Here is a 13,322-nt window from a genome sequence, read left to right on the forward strand (position 1 = left end):
GGAATGTGACTGTATTTGGAGATAAAGCCCTTAAGAGGTGATTAAGTAAAAATGAGGCCTTTAGGGTGGGTCCCAATCCAATCTGACTGGTGTTCTTACAAGAAGAGGGAATTTGGACACGCACAGAGACACTGGGGACACATGGGCACAGCAAGAAGGCACCATCTGCAAGCCAAGTGGAGAGGCCTCCAAAGAAATCAACCCTGCCAACACCTTGATCTTGGACTTGTAGCCTCCAGAACCACGAGAAAATTAATTTCGGTTGTTTAAGCCACCCACTCTGTGGTATTTTGTCATGGCAGCCCTAGAAGCTAACACATGTGTAGAGCAGACCTAAGCCCAATTTATAGCCTAAAGCAGAGCCTCTTTAGCCAAACCACAGATCCATGAGCAAAAAGTAAGTGTTTATGGCTGTAACCTACCAACATCTTGCTTGTTATGAAAGTAACAAGCAGTTGCTTGTTAAGCAGTATGATGGCAGCAAAACCTGACCAATACACTTTCATGACTCAATTCACAGCCGTTTGGCTTCTGAACACCTGCGGAATTATTCTTGCTAAAAAAAAAAATACCATGCGGTGTTGGTTTAAAAATTTAATAATAAAATAAACAGACAAAAATAGAGAACATCAATCACCTGAATATCAACTGAGACAACTTGTTCACCCTTATTTATTATGATTTTGCTTTTGTGTGTTCTTGGAGATTGTGAGATCTAGAATGAAATTATCTAGGTTCAGATTCTTCTAGTTTTATCATTTACTAGCTTTGCCACCTTGGGCAAATTACTTTTCTTCTCCATATGTCAATTTTCCCATCTGAAAGTTAGAAGTATAACACTACCTCCCTAAGAGTTATTAAGAAGATTAAATGAGTGAATGAATGTTGGAACACATAGTGTATTTTCTATCATGTTCACTATTGGTATCACTCGTCTGACTATACTAAGTAATATCTGCTAACTCATTTTGCTCTGTCCCTCTCCAACCCACTCCAAAATCTCAACCATCCTCAAATCCCATGCCAGAAATCTGTGCCAATCCTGTTTTTTTCTTTTCATTCTGAACATCCTTCCAATGGAATCTCCTCCACACCTCTGGCTTCTGCTGTACCTACTCAAATCTATACCTTTACTCTCAACTTCTTTCCTGAACTCCAAAGCCACACTTTCTGCTGCCTATTAGGCATCTCCTGGCCACCGCGCCCCGCCAGGATTGATTTTTAATTGCTGGGTTTTGTTCTTTTTTTAATTTTAAGCGACAGGTCTCGCTTTGCTATCCAGACTGGAGTGCAGTGGTACAATCATAGCTCACTGCAGCCTTGAGCTCTTGGTGTCAAGCAAGCAGTGCTGGGATTACAGGTATGAGCCACTGTGCACGGCCAACCACTGAAATTTATCTACTGTATAACCACGTTAGGTGCTATACTAGATCAGAGGCAGGATACAAAGATAAGAATCACAGGCTGGGCATGGTGGCTCACGCCTGTAATCCCAGCACTTTGGGAGGCCAAGGCAGGCGGATCACAAGGTCAGGAGATCGAGACCATCCTGGCTAACACGGTGAAACCCCGTCTCTACTAAAAATACAAAAAAATTAGCTGGGCGTGGTGGCACATGCCTGTAGTCCCAGCTACTCAGGAGGCTGAGGCAGGAGAATCGTTGAACCCGGGAGGCGGAGGTTTGCAGTGAGCTGGGTTGCACCACTGCACTTCAGCCTGGGCAGCAGAGCGAGACTCCATCTCCAAAAAAAAAAAAGAATCACTGCCTGGCCAGGTGCAGTGGCTCACACCTGTAATCCCTATATTTTGGGAGACAGGTGGATCACTTGAGGTCAGGAGTTTGAGACCAGCCTGGCCAACATGGTGAAACCCCATCTCTACTAAAACTACAAAAATTAGCCAGGCATGGTGGTGGGCACCCGTAATCCCAGCTATTCAGGAGGCTGAGACAGAAGAATCGCTTGAACCCAGGAGGCGGAGGCTGCAGTGAGCTGAGATCGTGCCACTGCACACCAGCCTGGGTGACAGAGTGAGACTCCATCTCAGAAAAAATAATAATAAAGAATCACACTGCCTCTAACTTGCAGGGCCCACTATTCCTGGAAAGACAGAAGGCAAGTTCCTAAATAAGTTAATAAAGAATATGTGGTAACAAATAGAGTATGCACCGTGGCTCACACCTGTAATCCCAGCACTGTGGGAGGCTCAGGAGGGAGGATCTCTATTTTATTCCATGAAGTGTGTGCAGGGATTTGGGAAACATTCTTCGAAGCAATATAATATGATCTGGTCCTTACAGAATGGTAGGAGTTGGCATATTCCATAAGACAGCCCGAGCAACAGCACAGAGGCAAGGTGCTAAAGGGCACATTTGGAGAAAAGTAAACAGTCCATCATGGCTAGAAGATGCAGTGGAGGAGAAGAAAGAAAGGGGAAGAAAGATTACTGGATGAAATTTGGAAATGCAAGCTGGAGGAAACCTTAAAGGTAATTCCAATTGAAAAAGGCATCTATAATCATAATAATGAACTTCAAAGCAAGTCTGCTAATCATCGACCTTAAAAAGGACAATGATATGTGCTAAATATTTGGTTTTAATAACAGATTTCTAAAGTCAACAAGGAAGACCCTTGAAAGATCACATCACTGCCTTCAAAAATACCACACATATGGGCCGGGCGCAGTGGCTCATGCCTGTAATCCCAGCACTTTGGGAGGCAGAGGCAAGTGGATCACTTGAGGCCAGGAGTTTGAGACCACCCTGGACAACATGGTGAAACCCTGTCTCTACTAAAAATACAAAAATTAGCTGGGCATGGTGGTGCACGCCTGTAATCCCAGCTACTTGGGAGGCTGAGGCAGGAGAATCACTTGAACGCAGGAGGCAGAGGCTGCAGTGAGCTGAGATCGCACCACTGCACTCCAACCTGGGCGACAGAATGAGATTCTGTCTCAAAAAGAAAAAAAAAATACCACACATAACCCCCGGAAGAAGGACGGAAATGGAGCACCCAAAGTAAAGGCAAGAGGTTAAACAAAGCTTTTCCCAGCCAGGAGCAATGCCTTTGCTCACCAAAAATGTCTCTCCAACAATTTCACCAGTCCCATATGTGACCTGACCCCAAATAATGGCCTCTTTCTACACTCTCTTGCACAACCAATGATAAAAATGTTGGGCCCATCAACCAGCACACTCACTGCAGCAGCAGTACTGAAATCTGCCTCTCATTTTCTTACCACTTTCCTGAAATTCCAGAGGAAGGGGTTACTGTTAAACAGCAGCACACGTTACTCTCACAGCAGCACACATTAATAACAATTCAGTGCGGTGTCATGGAAGCCTGTAGGCTCTTAGCAGAAATTATTTGAAAAATAAAGTTTGTTTTTTTCTTTCCCCCTGAAGATCTTTACTTAAGTCAGCATGGAACTCTTGTAAAGATAACTACCAATAAGTCACAACTACCCAAGGAGCAGTCTTGTTATTTTTTTAATTCACTGCTCACCATGACAACATAATAAACACACCTTTAGAGGCTCATACATGCCCAACTATTGAAAGTGTCATAGTTCCTCCTCCATGGCGCTCCCAGGCATAAACTTCAACTCTTTTTTTTTTTTATCCTCTGAAATTCCAGTAAGTAAAACATCAATTTTCAACTGCAAGTTACTACTAACAATTTTGTGGTAAGTTCGCAAAACAAGCCTTATTTCATAATTCACTAATAATTAAATAGCAAACCATCAAGCCAATATGCTTTCAACATCTGTTTTTTCAATTTTTGTTTGGAGTTCCGTTAGATGTTCCTGTATCCTTTCATAAATGACTAATAGGAAAGATACAAGACTAATAGGAAACACAACTTTATGCAACTTCATTGACGGTTGGTTTCAGTTAACAGCTGGTCTTTAAACTACCCAACATGAAAGCATACATTTTAGGGGAAAAAAAATTGACCCCAAAACTCCTTCATAAAATAAAGTATTTCATTTTTCAAAGCTTTAGGATTATTTGAGAGGCTATAGTACTAAAAAGCCCCTAGAGTTCTGTTGTTTTTTTTAAAAGAGAGAAAGTTAAAAGTTTCCACCTTTAAATATCAGAGACTAGAGATTTTACAATACAATAAGTGTCAGAAATAAAATGCAATTCCCTTCAAAGCCATATAAAAAAGTAAGCCTCTGTAAAAAGTTTTTCCTTCCTTCCAACAGTGAAGTATGAACCTAAAATCATAGCAAATGCTTATGACGGTCTTTCTGCAATGGTGCCCAGACATCCAAATTAGCCAAAACTTTAGGCTTGCATGTGCTGAGGTTAGTAATGATGCTTCCCTCTGATACTCCACAGTGGCTCCCTTTGGTTAAGGAAATACTATAAGAAGTGCACCGGCCGGGCTCGGTGGCTCACGCCTGTAATCCCAGCACTTTGGGACGCCAAGGCGGGCAGATCACAAGGTCATGAGATCAAGACCATCCTGGCTAACATAGTGAAACCCCGTCTCTACTAAAAATACAAAAAAATTAGCCAGGCGTGGTGGCGGGCGCCTGTAGTCCCAGCTACTCGGGAGGCTGAGGCAGGAGAATGGCGTGAACCCGGGAGGCGCTACTTGCAGTGAGCCGAGATCGCGCCACTGCACTCCAGCCTGAGCGACAGAGTAAGACTCAGTCTCAAAAAAAAAAAAAAAAAAAAAGAGAAGTGCACCACGGGCCAGGAGCAATGGCTCATGCCTGTAATCCCAGCACTTTGGGAGGCCGAGGCAAGTGGATCATTTGAGGCCAGCAGTTTGAGACTAGCCTGGCCAACATGGTGAAACCCTGTCTCTACTAAAAATACAAAAATTAGCCAGGCGTGGTGGTGCATGCCTGTCATCCCAGCTACTGGGGAGGCTGAGGCACAAGAATCACTTGAAGAAAGAAGGCGGAGGTTTCAGTGAGCCAAGGTTGCACCACTGCACTCCAGCCTGGGTGACAGAGTGAGACTCCAGCTCAAAAAAAAAAAAGAAGTGCACCATGAAACAAAGCGTTCAATTTCCCCATCCTTTATGCAATCCCTTCCCAATGTACAGAGTCCACAACACAAAATCCATAAACTATGACTACTTTATTCAAATGATTTGGCTTTTTTTTCCTTCTCCATTCTGTGTCTTCTATAGCAACAAATTTGTTTTAAAGGCAGGGGCGGAGGTGGAGGACAACTCTGCTCTGAGAAAATGTTAGCAGGTTGAAGAAGAATGTCTAGGTCAGGCACAGGGGCTCATGCATATAATCCCAGTGCCTTGGGAGGTCAAGATGGGAGGGTTGCTTGAGCCCAGGAGTTGGAGACCAGCCTGGGCAACATTGTGAGACCCCATCTCTACAAAAATAATAAATAAACAAAAATAAATTAGCCAGGCATGGTGGCATGTGCCTGTAGTCCTAGCTACTTGAGAGGCTTCAGTGGGAGGATCACTTGGGCCCAGAAGCTGAAGGCTGTAATGAGCTATGATCGCACTGCTGCACTCCAGCCTGGGCGATAGAGTGAGACCCTTCTCTAAAAAAAAACAAGACTGCCTGATGCTCAGTGTCTCTTGGAGAATAAAAACCTATCTCTCACTCGAAGCTGCTTGCTTGGACTCATCTCTCTCTGAAGCCTGCCAGGTCCTCACATACCAGGGGTGGTTTGCTTTCTCTCCAAAAGGAATAATGGGCTTTTCAGCACTTTTGCCAAATTACTGACAGAAGGACCTACTTCCCTTCCTGTGAAAAGAAACTGATAGTGACAGAAGAAAGAGAATAAGTTTAACCACTAAATTATACATTGCAAAGAATGGATGGATAAGTGAAACTCCCACATAACACTGTTCCAAATTCCCTCCCAGCCAAAAGTTTATAAGAATGGCCAAGAAGTCACAAAAGTACCCAATCTGAATTTTCTTTTCCTGGATTTTTAATAGCTTCTGCCTTACTTCTCTCTTTGGAACATATTATTTTTCATTAAGACACCAACAACGAGCAGAGTTAATTATTGTATAAGTGGGACATGTCAAGAGATTTTACTTGACCACGCTTGCCTCTTTCAGAGACTAAATTAACTCCATAATTTGCCCCATTAGGAATAACATTCACAATTTAACATTTGTGTTCATTTTCTCCTAAGTGTAAACACTACCATTGTCTCTGGTTCCAAATAATTGGCATTTTTTACAGTAATCTTTGTGCCTGACACGTTGTCATGCACAGGTGAGTACTTAATAAATACGACTGGGTGATGTATGTACTCAATTATAGAATATTTAAAAATGCTCCATTTTTTAAGTCTCCCAAACAGCAAAACTGTTGTAGCTTTTATGTCCAGCTTAGCTCAAAGCCTGCCTAATTCATTTCAAAAACTCACAAATGTGTAATCAAAGCTCAGAGACAGCTTAAAAGCACCTCTGTGCATCACACCTGCCTGCCTAAAACACATAACACAAACTCAAAATCAAATACAAAGTGAATTGAAAAAATGTATACCAGAACTGGTTTTGCTTTTCCACATCAAAATTCAGATGAGGCATTCTTTGCTACCACAAGAAAATCGGGATTCAAAATTTAAATGTTATGATCTTTACTAAACAAAACAAAACCCTTCACACTATTTAACATTCCCTTCCCTTCTCCTCCAATATGAAAAAAAAGCCCATACACAATGTGTTATTCAAAGTAGACTGGAAATTCATAGTACCAACATGTTGGCAGCTAACTATTGTGTGTTGACGGTAAGCACATCGCACTGTTCACAGCCAGGTGTTCTAGGTGTTCTATCAATGTTTTTGTGCTAACAATTTATCATTCAGTGTGGATGGGGCAGTGCCAGGCTGCCACTAGAGCAGCCTGGTGTGCCCAAGTTTAGAGAACAGGGAATGTGTCTTGGTTATAGAACAAAAGAATTCGTTTTATCACTTGCCTTTACCGCTGGAGAAAATGGCTCCTGGTGTGCAGAACTCCATGATAAATGTGCCCCCTCTAGTTCTTTATTGCCTCTGTAAATCACAGGACTGACAGCAGTTAATAAGAAAAGCTTTTGAGTGGTTTTGAAGTTTTGCTTTGTACAAATAAAGTCTCATATTAAAGATTTTGCTAGTCCTCAAGGTGTAGAAAAAGCAGCACGGGTAGACCTTCTATACTTTTAACTGTTTGTTTCCTTTCTTTAATTTTCAAAACAAAAAGAAAGAAAAACCTTTCAGACATGCACATTGGAAAAATAAAAACAGATCATAGCTTAAATGGCTTTGTGTACTCACAGAGTTGCTGGTGCTGTTGAAATGACAATCTCTTCTTGTTTTTATAAGCTGGATATTCAGATAAATACCAGCAAAGATATGTGGTGGAAAGAAGGTTGTTACAGTAGATTTATTATTATGTTTCTGACCATAATTGTATGCTTTCCCTCTTTTGCCAAAGAAAATTCTGGTTCAGTGCCGAGAACAAGAACTCTAAATTCCACAGAATTGATCAGCTGCCGGTTCAATCTCAGGTCCCAGGATCCTGAAATTCTGAAATCATATTTCAGAATATAATTGACGTTAACAGGACTAACAATGCTATCTTACTGAATAGCTTTTTCTCCAAGGAGCTCAAAATACTTTGCCATAACAGCCTTACAAAATCCTAAAGGACAGGTCTTATTATTTGTTTCTTGGGGGATGAAGCTGAGACACAAAAAGTAAGGAACGTCTTTTTCTGATTATTGCTAAATCCTCCATAGAGTCAAAAACAGGACTAGAGTCAGTATTCTTCTCACAAGACCCCACTCATTTTACAGTTCACAAAGTAAGAACTCTGAATGCATTTTCCTGACAATATCGCCACAGCAGAGTAAAGAAGGGTTAGTAATCCACATAAATTGGCTGAATAACTGTCTGTACAACAGAAATTGGCTAGTTTACAATCTGGGGTTCAACTTCATTTTGCCCCAAGCAGCAAGAGCAAATAAAAGTCAGGCTTTCAAATTATCTACTTGTGGCAGTTTGCTGCTTGGCAGGCATAAAGTTAAAGGGGCAAGACGCTAGCTAATTTTAATGTAGATTTTTACAGAATTCTGATTAAGTCTACATATCCTAGCAGTGTATGAAGGGCCAAGCTTGAACATTAGGGTTTCATTAAACAGCACTTTACTGAAACAAATTAAGTCTAATGTTCCAGTGGTTTTGTTTCCTTTCCATGGTTTGCCTTATCCTAGTCTATTTCTGGCCAATTCTTTCCAAAGCAGATTTTCTTAACCCACAACTCCACGTAAATAAGAATGAACAAGAATCTGTATTCTTCCAGGCCCCTCTGCTGAGATGGCCAATCTGAACAGGTTGCTCCGGGAGTCCTCTGTCGCAGTCGGCATCAGAGAACTTTAGTGGGTAAAACTTGGTGCCTTTTCTTGAACCAATAGAGGCAAGAGACAGACGTGTGGTTACTTCCCCACTGTCATCTCTCTGCATCCCGAGATTGTTCTCTGAGTCCCAGGATTTCACATGTGCCATGAACTCCTGTGAAATACTGAAGCATAATATACTGGCAGGAAAACCCAGGATCTATCTGGATTCTTAGGATGAATTTCCTTGAATCTAATTGAGTTCACCAGTAGAAATCTGGCCAAGGTCCCTGGAGGTGAAGAACTCATGTCGAGAAAGTCAAGTCTGTCCAGATGTCATGTAGGTGCGGTCAAGTCAAAGTGCCCAAAAGAGCTTCCCTGCAGACTGAGAGCACACTTGACACTCAAGAGACTGACAAGGCTGGGCACAGTGACTCACACCTGTAATCCCAGCACTTTGGGAGGCCGAGGTGGGCGGATTACCTGAGATCAGGAGTTCAAGACAGCCCGGCCAACATGGTGAAACCCCATCTCTACTAAAAATACAAAAATTAGCTGGGTGTGGTGGTGCACACCTGTAGTCCCAGCTACTCAGAAGGCTGAGGCAGGAGAATCACTTGAACCCGGGAGGTGGAGGTTGCAGTGAGCCGAGATCGCACCACTGCACTCCAACCTGGGTGAAAGAGCAAGACTCCATCTCAAAAAAAAAAAAGAGACTCAGAAGACAGAACAGACACTAGGATCCACGGGTATTGACCAGATTTTCTGGGATTTAGAACAATAAGCCCCACATCTAAAGGACCAGAGACGCTATCACTGGATACAGCTGGATGCAAATCTCAGCTTAACCACTTTCTAGCTTTGTGACTTTACAAATAACTTCATGTATCTGAGTTCCTTTAAATCCATAGCACTGGTGTATAATGAGGTTTATAAAGCACTTGCAAACTGCCTCACAGAGAAGGCACCCAACAAACCATTCATTAATTAATTCAACAAATACATGCCAGGAAGAGTGCTTTACATGTATTATTTTATTTCATCTTCACGACAATTGTATGATTAGCCCTTAGGTAACAGGAGGGCAATCAGGAGGACATTTTAAAAGAGACCCCTCTTTTAAAATAAATAAAACAAAATAAATAAACAAACAAATAAAAGAGATCCCAATCTAGAAAACTCAGGGCACCTCCGCAGAAAGAGGAGCTGGACCCTGGAATGCAGCCAGAGTAGAAACATGTGGCCTGCAGTCAGCCATTCCCAGAGGGGAACCCAAAAGTGCCTCTAGAGAGTCAGGACTGAGCATGTGCCAAGGCCAGAGAACACAACCAGCCAATCAGGATAGGATCTGCCAAGGAAGCCTTTCCTATCCCTCTCCCCTCCTCTCTTCCCCCTTGAAGCTCCAGGCCTGTGGTGGGATGGTGGAGAGGGGAAGCACCAGGAGGGGAAATGGAGAAGTCAACCCCTCCCCATCCCCTACTACAGGCTTATCAGCCTGAAGTAATACCCACCTTGGGAAGAAGAGCAGCTTGAACACTGAATGAAGGTCAGAATATGACCTGGACTGGTCATTTTTTTATTACACAAATTGGATCATTCTATGGCTACAAAACAACCAGTGTGTATTTTCTTAAGTCTAAAAGAGGCTGTAAAAGCTAAGAGATGCACCTGATATTTCACCTAGAGACAGGGGAAAAACTGGCCCACAGAGTGGATTTGACAGGAAGGGAGAGAACAGCTTGTTTATATACTGTGGAGTTCCACTCTTTCAACAAACCATTACCTGTAATATAAAAGATATTCACCTGTAGTCCCAGCTACTTGGGAGGCTGAGGTGGGAGGATCGCTTGAGACCAGGAGGTTGAGGCTGCAGTGAGCTATGATCACACCACTGCATTCCAGCCTGGGTGACAGAGCAAGACTCTGTTTCAAAAAAAACAAAAAACAACAACAACAACAACAAAAAGATATTAACCTATCAATCCTATGAAATGTAGAAAATGAAAATGGGGGTGGATGGAGGAGAGCATGGCCATCAGCCAAATTAAAAAGTAAGTCTGAAAATACTGTTGCCAAGCTTAAAGATGACTATTCCATGCTGATATGGAAGTCTATATGCAAGAAAATCGTCACTGAGTCTCCATAGCAACATATGTGGCTCCACCACAACACACTGGGATTAGTTATTAGTTTAGTCATTCAATCTGGATATGCTGGACAAAGAGCTATAAACCTCAAAGTGGGCCAGGTCACAGTGGCTCATGCCTGTAATCCCAACAATTTGGGAGGACAAGGCGGGAGGATAGCTTGAGGCCAAGAGTTCAAGACTAGCCTGGGCAACACAGTGAGACACTGTCTCTACCAAAAATTTTAAAACTTAGCCAGGCATGGTGGTGTGCACCTGTAGTCCTAGCTACTTGGGAGACTGAAGCAGGAGGATCAGTTGAGGCTGCAGTGACCCATGATCGCACCACTGCACTCCAGCCTGGGCAACAGAGTGAGACCCTGTCTCAACAATAACAACAACAACAAAGCTCAAAGTGAAGCAGAAGCTATAATTTGAATAAGTCAGACTACTTTCTGATTTATTCAAATTAGATTGACAGTAACTTAGGTTATCTGGGACTCATCTTCCTCCCCACCAAAAAAAGAGCTTTCCACATTGTCTGAATTCACCAGACACACATCCACCCATTCCTTTACTTCATCTTGCATGGATTTAACCAATGAATAAAAGGGTTGTGGGTCTTGAGAGATCCAGATGTTCATGTGCTTTGCAACTGGATGTAACAATATTAAATAATGTCGGCCGGTCGTGGTGGCTCACGCCTGTAATCCCAGCACTTTGGGAGGCCGAGGCGGGTGGATCACGAGCTCAAGAGATCAGGACCATCCTGGCCAACATGGTGAAACCTTGTCTCTACCAAAAATACAAAAATTAGCTGGGCATGGTGGCAGGCGCCTGTAGTCCCAGCTACTCGGGAGGCTGACGCAGGAGAATCGCTTGAACCCAGGAGGCGGAGGTTGCAGTGGGCCGAGATCGCACCACTGCACTCCAGCCTGGTGACAGAGCGAGACTCTGTTTAAAAAAAAAAAAAAAAAAAGAATATTATTAAATAATTTCAAGTAATGGCAAGGCAGAAGGGCACGGTTAGCCAAGAGCCCACCAGGGCTTCGAGATACTGGTAATATTCTGTATCTCAGTTGGGAGGCCAATGCATTGTATTTATTTTATTGTTCTTATACACATGTATAATGGTATATTAAAATTACATAATTAAAATGAAAAAAAGAAAACAAGAAAGAAGGTCTTTTTTTTTTTTTTTTTGAGACAGAGTCTTGCTCTGTCACCCAGGCTGAAGTGCAGTGGTATAATCTCAGCTCACTGCAACCTCCACCTCCCAAGCTCAAGTGATTCTCCTACCTCAGCCTCCTGAGTAGCTGGGACCACAGGCTCGTGCCACCACACCTGGCTAATTTTTGTATTTTCAGTAGAGACCAGGTTTTTCCATGTTGGCCAGGCTGGTCTCAAACTCTTGACCTCAAGCGATTCGCCCCCCCTTGGCCTCCAAAACTGCCAAGATTACAGGTGTGAGCCACTGTGCCCCAACAAGATCTTTATTTTTTAAAAACTCACTCACAATTTTTCAAAAGCAGATTATGCTTTAGTATTGCCAGTCTACCTCTGCATGCCCATCTTTAACTGTTCAAGATCTCTTTCAAATGACACCCCGGTGAGGCCTTCCCTGACATGTCCTCTTCCCACAGAGGAGCCCACTGTTCCCATCTATATGGCCACAGCTCCTGATCACCGTCCCATGGGATGCACATTGTATGTGTCCCTCTTTCCGAGGGAAAGGGACATTATCTTGGTGTTCTTTATATTTGAAACACCTACACAACGGTGTCTTGCATATAATAGATGCTCAGTACAGCTTATTTCTTAAGATATTTACTGAAATTATAAAATAACATAGAATAATCATTAATGTTACAACTGAATCTGGTTTTCAACCTCAAATAGATTAATGCTATCCAGGTGCTTCCAACATCGCCAATATATTTGAAATGCTGCCTATCAGCATCTTAGCTAGTTTTCTTTCCTTGCCAGTGAATAATTGCCACAACTGTAGATATGAGCTCATTTGAAGGAATGAAAAGAGCTCTCCCTAAGACCATTTAATAGACCTATGCATAATTATCAATTTCCTCTTGAAGCTAACATTTGCTAAAAGAAAACGAAAGATTCTATTAATGATCAAAATACTTGACTTTCTGGACCTATTCCACTTAATGGGGAACTCAGTTCTCCAGTCTTGGGTTACTGCCAGGTGCTCTTTTACCGGGAATTATTCTAAACTTCTAATCACAGTTCAACAACCATCTGCCAAATCATATACAGGTATTGATATTTGCCACTCTACAGTTAAATTACATCAAATGTCAATGCAATTAACTCATTAGTGGGCTCGTATTGAGCTTCAGTGCTCACCACCCACTTCTGCACCTCTTTGATTAAACAGTGTATAGACCATAGTCCCTGTCCATCTAATCAGCTGATCAGCTCAGTCATACTGCTAATATAAAATCAAATGAGCGGGAGAAGGAAGTGGTAAAAGACCCTGTGAGCACCTTGGTCCCCTCGTAGGCCGAATATCAATATACTATAGTCTAGCAAGAAAAGCAAATGAAATTACAAAATTGCTTAGAGAATCATTTTAACAGAAAGTCACAAGAGGTCATTTAAAAAGCACTGTAATTGTCCCGAGATCACATTTTGCTAGCATTCTTCCACCTTCTCTGCTACCCGAGATTTTAAATCTCTCTTGCTGATGTAAAAACCATAAGCAAACCCAAAGTGTGACTGACATGTGCAGATTCTGAATGCTGGAGGTCAGCACAGCTTACTGGTAAGCTGCCCACTGCTCCAAATTTTATATCTCTTCTGTCCCTCAGTTATTGCATGACATGATTTAACAACTGTAATTCCTTATTTAACGATGTC

At 42.4% G+C, this 13,322-nt stretch overlaps 2 long non-coding RNA genes across 4 annotated transcripts in view; both read right to left on the reverse strand.

Moving 5' to 3' along the window:
- LOC115931055 (uncharacterized) overlaps positions 1–13,322 on the reverse strand; it is a 279,371-nt gene that overhangs the window by 243,556 nt on the left and 22,493 nt on the right. The window lies entirely within an intron of this gene.
- LOC134757448 (uncharacterized) lies at positions 5,813–11,224 on the reverse strand. Its single transcript, XR_010131379.1, has 3 exons — positions 10,123–11,224; positions 7,257–7,508; positions 5,813–7,010 (listed from the first exon to the last, which is right to left on the reverse strand). It is a non-coding gene; the product is annotated as an uncharacterized lncRNA (long non-coding RNA).

The sequence above is a fragment of the Gorilla gorilla genome, chromosome 18, assembly GCF_029281585.2.
Source record: "Gorilla gorilla gorilla isolate KB3781 chromosome 18, NHGRI_mGorGor1-v2.1_pri, whole genome shotgun sequence".
Classification (NCBI taxonomy): Eukaryota; Metazoa; Chordata; class Mammalia; order Primates; family Hominidae; genus Gorilla; species Gorilla gorilla.